We start from the raw sequence: 8,997 nt of genomic DNA on the forward strand, positions 1-8,997 counted from the left end.
CTCACTTACCTGCAAGGTACAAAGATTATTCTCTTATGACTAGTATTTTAAATGTTGTTGAGCCCATGAATTATAATGAAGCAAATCAGTGTGATGAATGGAGGGCAGTTATGAAAGAAGAGTATGAGTTCATAATTAAAAATAAAAATGTTATGCAACCAGCTCACAAAATAGAAGAAAAGATAGATCAATGACTTCAAAATCAACCTTTAGGAGGGGACAACCTCCTTTACATTACATAAATTAATCATTATTGAATGATACAAATGAAAATACCTCCTTTCTATATATAGAAGTCTAAGGGGTCATAATATAATCAAAGTCGACATAACAATAATAATGAAAATACATATTTTCTATCTATAGGAGTCTAAGCGGTTACAATATAATCAAAGCCGACATAACAATAATAATGTAAGGGCACAACAATAATAATAATGGAATACACTAGTATTATAGGGACCTAACATGCCCCTATCCTTGAAAAAATTGTTTTCATCAATGCTTGAGTAGTTGTGGATGCTTATGTATAAAATTCTCATCCTCCCATGTGGATTCTTCAGTGGGTAACTTCTTCCACTTGATGAGGTAATCTGAAATTGATCGATTTCATAGTTGTCGAGTTCTTATTTCTGTGACTTCATCAAGTTCCAATATGATTTTTCCTTCCTCATCAAGTTCTAGCAATATTGTTTGAACTGGGAGCTTGTCACTTATAACCTTCTTTAAGAATGAAACATGGAAAACTGGGTGCACTCGAGAAGATGCAGGAAGTTCCAATTTGTATGCCATAGTACCAATCTTTTGCAACACCTTGTACAGACCATAATACTTTGGCAATAATTTATTATCCTTATTAGCTTGCTTGAGGGACATTTGTTTGTATGGTTGTATCTATAGAAATACCCAGTCACCTACATCAAAACTTATTTCGCTTCTATTTTGATCTCCCTGTTGTTTCATTCTATTCTACGTCAAAGTAAGGTTATCCTTTAAGAGTTGGAGAACTTTTTTTTTATGCTCGATGTGATCTTCCATTGCTTGAAACTTAGAATTTTCTTTTAAATATGATGTGATGGACGGTGGATGATATCCATAAAGTGCCATAAATGGGGTTACTTTTACTGTAGTATGGAAGGAAGTATTATACCACCATTCAGTGAGAGGCAACCATTTGATGCATTGTGTCTATTTATTAGATACAAAGCATCGAATATATCCTTCCAAACATTTGTTCACTATCTCAGTTTTCCCACCAAATTGAGGATGATAAGATGAGCTATGATTTAACTAAGTACCCAGACAAGAAAATAATTATGTCCAAAAATTTCTAGTGAAAATAGAATCTCTGTCACTTACAATAATCTTTGGGTTTCCATGTAGCTTTTGAATTTTTTCCATAAATTCAGTAGCAACTGTATTGGATTTAAATGGATGAAATAACGCGCAAAAGTTTGCATACTTGGTAAGTCTATCAACTACCACCATGATGACACTCTTTCCTTCAGACTTGGGTAAACCCATGATAAAATCCATTGAAACCTCCTCCAAACGTTGACTTGGAATGGATAAAAGTTGTAATAGATCTAAGGTCTTAATTGTCTCAACTTTATTTGTTGGAAAACCGAACATTCTGCCACCAAATTTTGAATATTAGATTTAAGGCCATCCCAAAAAAATCCTTCTCAACCCTGTGGTAAGATTTTAAAAATCCTGAATACCCTCCTAAGGGAGAGGTGTGCAATTCCAAAAGAATCTTTTGTTTGGGTAGGGTATTCTTACAGAGGTATAAGCGATATTTGTACCATAACTAAACATTTTCCAGCTAAATGTATCAGATGCACCAGGATCTTGCTGCAACTTTTGAATGAGTGCCCACACTTCTTCATCATTCTTCCATTCATCCCTTGCTTTGTTTATCATATCTGTTTGGATAATAGAAATGGCACAAAGCAATGCTTCCACATCCTCATCCTTTCTTGAGAGTGCATCTGCAACAACATTTTGCTTCCTTTTTTTGTATATAATTTCAAAGTCATAACCCAACATCCTCGTGACCCATTTTTGTTGCTCTTCTGAAGATAAACTTTTTTCTAAAAATTATTTAAGACTATCATGAGCTATTTTTACCTTGAAGTGTCTTCCCATTAGGTAAGGTTGCCATTTCTTAAGTGCATGTAGTATTGCCAACATTTCCTTCTCATAAATAGCTTTGTGTAAATATTTTCTATTGATTAAACAACTTTCAAAAGAAATGGGTCTTTCTTCTTGCATTAAAATAAGATCAACTCCATTTTCTGAGCCATCACATTCCACAATAAAGGTTTTTGTGAAGTTTGGCATAGCTAAGACATGTTCTTGGCTCATTGCCTCTTTAAGATGTTCAGAGGCCTTCGTTGCTTTTGAGTCCAAGAAAATGCATCTTTCTTCAGTAATGTTGTTAGAGGTGCTACTATTCTCCCATAATTCTTAACAAACTTGTGATAATACCCTGTCAACCCGAGAAATCCTCGCAGACACTTTATGGATGTGGGGATTTTCCATTCCTTAATGGCTTTAATTTTTCTAGAGTCTACCTTAACACCTTCATGAGATACAATATGACCCAAATATTCCACCTCTTGTACTCCAAAGAAACATTTGGAGGTTTTTGCATATAATTGTTTCTCCTCCAATAGTTTGAGCACTTTGTTGACATGTTGAACATGATCCTTCCAAGACTTGTTTTTGATTAGTATATCATCAAAAAATACTAACACAAATTTTCTAAGGAAGGGTTTGAAAATGGAATTCATCAAAACTTGAAATGTAGAAGGTGCATTGGTAAGGCCAAAATGCATGACCAAAAATTCATAATGACCCTCATGAGTTCTAAATGTTGTTTTCAAAATGTATTCATTCTTCATTTTGATTTTATGATATCTTGAACGAAGGTCTAACTTGGTGAAGTAAATTGCTCCATGAAATTCATCCAATAATTCATCAATGGGAGGAATGGGAAATTTATCTTTAAAAGTGAGCTTTTGGAGCTCCCTCTAATCTGGACACTTGTGCCATGATCCATCCTTCTTGTGCACCAATACTACTGGAGCAAAGAAAGAACTTTGACTAGGTTGAATTATACCAGCCTCTAGCATTTCTCCAACCATATGTTCAATTTCACTCTTTTGGGCATATGGATATATGTCAGGCCTAATGTTTGGAGGAACACTTCCTGAAATCAAATGAATAGCATGATCATGATCACAAATAGGTGGGAGGCATTTGGGAGTCTCAAATACCCTAGAATGATTGTCCAAGACTTTTTGGAGATCTGGAGAAATAGATGATTCCAATGTGGGAACCTCTAGCAAACATAATTGTGAAACTATGCCTAGTTGTTCTTTATTTAGAAGCTTTATCATGCCATTAGAGCTTATTATCTTTCCCAGTTTCCCTGTGATACCCCTTAATTCAACTTTCTTTCCTTCTTAAAAAATTTCAAGTTTTGAAAATTAAAAGCTATCATACCCAAAGATTGTAGCAATTGGACTTCTATTACAACGTCAGTACCACCCATTGGAATGGAAAGCATTCATTGGACTATTCAACACATATTCGCCCATGGATATCTTGATATTATGGCACTTTCTAGAGAAATTTATGATTCCTCCATTTGCAACCATCACTTGACACTCTGGTGTTGGATATAGGAATAAATTCAATTCCTTGGCTATCTTACAATGAATAAAATTATGGGTATTTTCCGAATCAATCAACACTATTACCTTTTTCTTCTTGATATGTCATTCTATCTTGATAGTTTGAGGAGTGGTAATTCCAGCCAATGCATTACAAGATATGGTTGGATTCATTTCTTCTTTCTCTAGGTTATGTTCCTGGTGTGTATACTCTTTGATGTTTCTTTTTCCTTTTCTTCCTCCTCTTCACAATCTATGTAAAATAATTTCTTCTTAGCACACTTATGACCTTTAGTGTATTTACTATCACAACTATAACAAAGCCGTTTTGCTCTTTTTTCTTTCTATTTTTGTTGTGTCAACTTTATAGGTTGTGGAGGGCTTGGGACAACAACACTTCCCTCTTTATAGTTGTGAGTGGTTGGCTTCCTTGTTGCCATAATTTTTCTTTCAATTTTTCTTGCCAACCTGAATTCCTTCTCCAATGAATCACGTTCCCAAAGGTGGACCTCATATTGGATGTTATCCTTTAAATTCCCTATGAACAGATCAATCCTATGCTCCTCTGGAATATCTTTTACCCTTATATTCATTTTTTGTAAGTCCTCAATGTGCTCCACCATTGAACCCTTTTGTTTGAGATTTATCAATTGGATAAAAAAGGTGTTTCTTTTTGTATCCTCAAAATGTGCTATCATTTCTTCGGTAAAAATTGCCCAAGTGAAAATTCTTTTATGAGAGAAAAGCCATCGATACCATACAAACTAATTTGGTTCCAAATATAAAGTTTCAATGTGTACCTTTTGTGTGTTTTGCACATTATGGAGATCGAAATATTGCTCCATTTGTAGTATCCATGTTACGGGGTCCTTTCCATCAAACTTCCTCATATCGATCTTTGGAACATGGTGTGTTTTCAATCCAATGTTGGAGTCTACGAAATCATGAATAACATTTCTTTTGTTCTCATCATGAGTTTCCTTTACTACCCTTTTTCCATTAGTAAGAATTTCTTGTAGCAACTTTGTCAAATCTATCTTCCAAAATCTTCCATGTTGCCTTTAAGTTTTACTTATATACCATCCATCTTAGCTTCAATTACTTTTTGTGAGAGCAAAATTTGTTGCACTTGGTCTTGTAATTTTGATATATCATGTTGCATTTCTTCCTCTTCTTCATGTGTCATAGTAGAGATTTTAGGTTGCTTGCTAGGTGTTTCCATTTTCATTTTTCTGGTCATCAATGAATGATAATGATGCTTCATAATTCCGTTTGAATCACTTCAAACTACCTTCTCAAACAAGTCTTATGCAAATTTAAAAAAAACTACACACTTTTTTTTTTCGCTTTGTATGAGCTTGATCTTAAAACGACTATAACTCTGTAATTGTGTACCTCCAAGTTCTAAAATTTTGGTATGTGATTTCCCTCTGCGTCCTCTTTCCAACCTCAAAATTTTGATCTCAATTGGATTCTGGAAGAAAGAGTTATTCCCAATATCCCGCAATGACCTAATTATAGAATGGTTCCGTAGAGCGAACTTGTATGACGTTCCACATGTCACTGTTTTGACCTTAGGCTCTAAAAATGATACCCAACAAACTACAGTCTGTCCCCTTTATGTCACTATTTATGAAATGTGAATCAAATTCTTAGAGTGAAATTCATAATCATTTTCCCAAGGTGACATGTTTGAGAACGAATTCAAGAGCTTGCAAAAACCCTAACTTCCTCATTTCATATCTTTTACAATATACGGATAAAATGTATAAAATTCAGTCACAAGGTTCATCACGATTTTAGCTCCAAATGGGTTTTAATTTAATCTTATGAATCTTCATAGAAAAAATTTATATAAAAACTTCCACGATGATGTGTTTGAAGAAGAGAAACCCTAAAATCCAAAGCTCTAATACCACTTGTTATGCAACTAGCTCACAAAAAAGAAGAAAAGATAGATCAGGGAAAATTTTAAGAACCCCCCCTAAATTTATAAATATAATAAATGGGCGAATCTCCATGGTATATAGGAAAAATGGAAGGCGATTTTATCAATAATATAATATGTATATATAATTTTTTGGCGAATCTCTCACCAAGCAAGGCGAATGTTTTACTCAATTAAAAATCTTGTAAGATCTTGGCAAGTCTTTCACTAAATAATAAAACTTTGTAAAGTCCTAGTGAATCTTAGCATAGGCTACATGCTGGTTAATTCCCCCATTTAAATAGGCTACATTCCACGTGAATACCATGGGTCAATACCATGTGCCATTTTGGTGAATACCATGGGTCAATACCATGTGCCATTTTTATTTTTATTAGAATATTTTACTCAATTATAAAATCTTGTAAGATCTTGGCGAGTCTTTCACTAAATAATAAAACTTTTTAAAGTCCTAGTGAATCTTAGCATAGGCTACATGCTGGTTTAATTCCCCCATTTAAATAGGCTACATTCCAGGTGAATACCATAGGTCAATACCATGTGCCATTTTGGTGAATACCATGGGTCAATACCATGTGCCATTTTTATTTTTATTAATTCTAATATTAGGGTTAATAATGGTTTTTTGCATGGTATTAATAACAATCTAGTCCATGGTATTTGTCCCATAGTATTTTGGCCATAGGTTTCACCTAAATATAACCCATTTTTTGAGTGTTCGTAAATATAAGGTGACTTATGGAGTAAATATAAAAAAAATGTTTTATTTGTTTACCATACCTCTTCGTTTATTTATATTTTTTATTAATTTACCATACCTCTTTTACAAATATGGTATTTGGCCCATAGGATTCACTTAAATAAAACCTCTTTCTTGAGCCTTCATAAATAGAACGAGGGTTATGGACTAAATATAAAAAGAGGTTTTATTTATTTACGATAGGTCTAATTTATTTATATTTTTATTTATTTACCATACCTTTTGAGTAAGTATAAAAAGACGTTTTATTTATTTACCATACCTCCACTTTAATTATATTTTTATTTGTTTACACCCTTACATGTATATAAGGTGACTTATGGAGTAAATATAAAAAATGTTTTATTTATTTACCATACCTCTCATTTATTTATATTTTTCTTAATTTATCATACCTCTTTTATAAATATGGTATTTGGCCCATAGGATTCACTTAAATAAAACCTATTCTTGAAAATGGGCGAATGGATTCACTTAAATAAAACCTATTCTTGAAAATGGGCGAATGGAAGGTTGTAAGTCCTAATTTCAAGGGCTAAATTTACCTTTTTTACCCTCTCCCTTAAAATAAGGTGGGCTATTTGAGGTGATTTGTAAAAATGTACTATGATACAAAATATTCGCCCACTAAAAATTTAAAATCCCTTAATTTCGCTAAAGGGCGAACATTCGCCCCTAAAATTATCCTTGAGATAGATCAACAACTTCAAAATCAAATTTTTCAAGGGGCAAACCTCCTTTACATTACACAAATGAATAATTCTTGAATGATACAAATTAAAATACCTCCTTTCTATATATAAAAGTCTAAGGGGTCACAATATAATCAGAGCCGACATAATAATAATAATGTAAGGGAAGAACAATAACAATAGTAGGCTTCTATGGGGTACAATAATAACAATAAGGGGTACAATGACAATAATAATAAGGGAATACACTAGTATTATAGGGGGTACATATTTTTAGGGTATTTTTCTGATTTCAAAGCATATAAGATGTTTAATCCATCTACTCACAAGGTGTTTGCGAGTAGAGATGTTATCTTCCATGAACAGGCTGATGAAGGGAATAAGTACAGAAGTTATGAGGAGTGGCACGTGCCTTTAGTGATTGATTACATCAATGATGAAGCCAAAGGCTGTCATTTACAGCAGCAACAACAATAGAAAGAGGAATCTAGTGATGTGGATACATTCAGACGTTAAATTCTATTCAAAGGTGAGAAAGAAATCACATAGGACATAATTGAGGCCAGTACGCTACCAAGGAGATCAGGATGATAGACTCACTTACTTGCAAGGTACAAAGATTATGATCTTATGAATAGTATTTTAAATGTTTTTGAGCCCATGAATTATAATGAAGAAAATCAATATGATGAATGGACGTCAGTTATGAAAGAAGAATATGAGTCCATAATTAAAAATAAAACCCGGGAATTAGTTGAACTACCAAAAGAAAAAGAACCCATAGGTTGTCAATGGCTATATAAACCTAAGATCAAAGTAGATGGTAGTGTAGACAAGTACAATAGTAATGTAAGGGCACAAAAATAACAATAGTGGGATTTTATGGGGCACAATAATAACAATAAGAGGTACAATGACAATAATAAGGGAATGCACTATTATTATAATGGGTACATATTTGTAGGGTATTGTTTTGATTTCAAAGCATACAAGATGTTTAATCCATCTACTCACAAGGTATTTGCGAGTAGAGATGTTATCTTCCATGAACAGGTTGATGAAGGGAATAAGTACAGAAGTTATGAGGAGTGGCACGTGCCTTTAGTGATTGATTACAGCAATGATGAAGCCAAAGACAGTCATTTACAACAACAGCAATAGTAGAAAGAGGAATCTAGTGATGTGGACACATTCAGAAGTTGAATTCCATTCAGAGATGAGCAACAAATCACACAGGATAGAATTGATGCAAGTCCACTACCAAGAAGATTAGGATGACGAACTCACTTACCTGCAAGGTACAGTGATTATGCTCTTATGAATAGTATTTTAAATGTTGTTGAGCCCATGAATTATAATGAAGAAAATCAGTATGATGAATGGAGGTCATTTATGAAAGAAGAGTATGAGTCCATACTTAAAAGCAAAACCTGGGAATTAGTTGAACTTCCAAAAGGAAAAGAGCCCATCGGTTGTAAATGGCTATATAAACCTAACTTCAAAGAAGATGGTAGTGTAGATAAGCATAAAGCTAGCTTGGTGGCCAAAGGTTACTCACAAAAAGAAGGGATTGATTATAAGGATACTTTTGCTCCTATAGCTAAGTTAAATATTGTTAGGATGTTAATAGATCTAGCTACAAAGTACCATTGGAGCTTACACTAGCCAGATGCAAAATCCAATTTTCTAAATGGGGAGTTGAAGGAAGAAGTATATTTAACACAACCAGAAGGATTCATTAAAAAGGGGAAGGAGCACTTGGTATGTAAATTAAAAAAAGAATTGAATGGGTTGAAACAGGCTCCCAGATCTTGGTATGAGAAAATCAACTCTTTCTTCTTATAGCATGGTTATAAGAGACGTAAAAATTATCTAAATTTGTATACCACGTTTGATTTAAAGGGGAATATTGTGTTG

This window comes from Pinus tabuliformis, chromosome 4_1 (assembly GCF_031772625.1).
Source record: "Pinus tabuliformis cultivar Carrire ecotype Pingquan chromosome 4_1, CPIR1, whole genome shotgun sequence".
Classification (NCBI taxonomy): Eukaryota; Viridiplantae; Streptophyta; class Pinopsida; order Pinales; family Pinaceae; genus Pinus; species Pinus tabuliformis.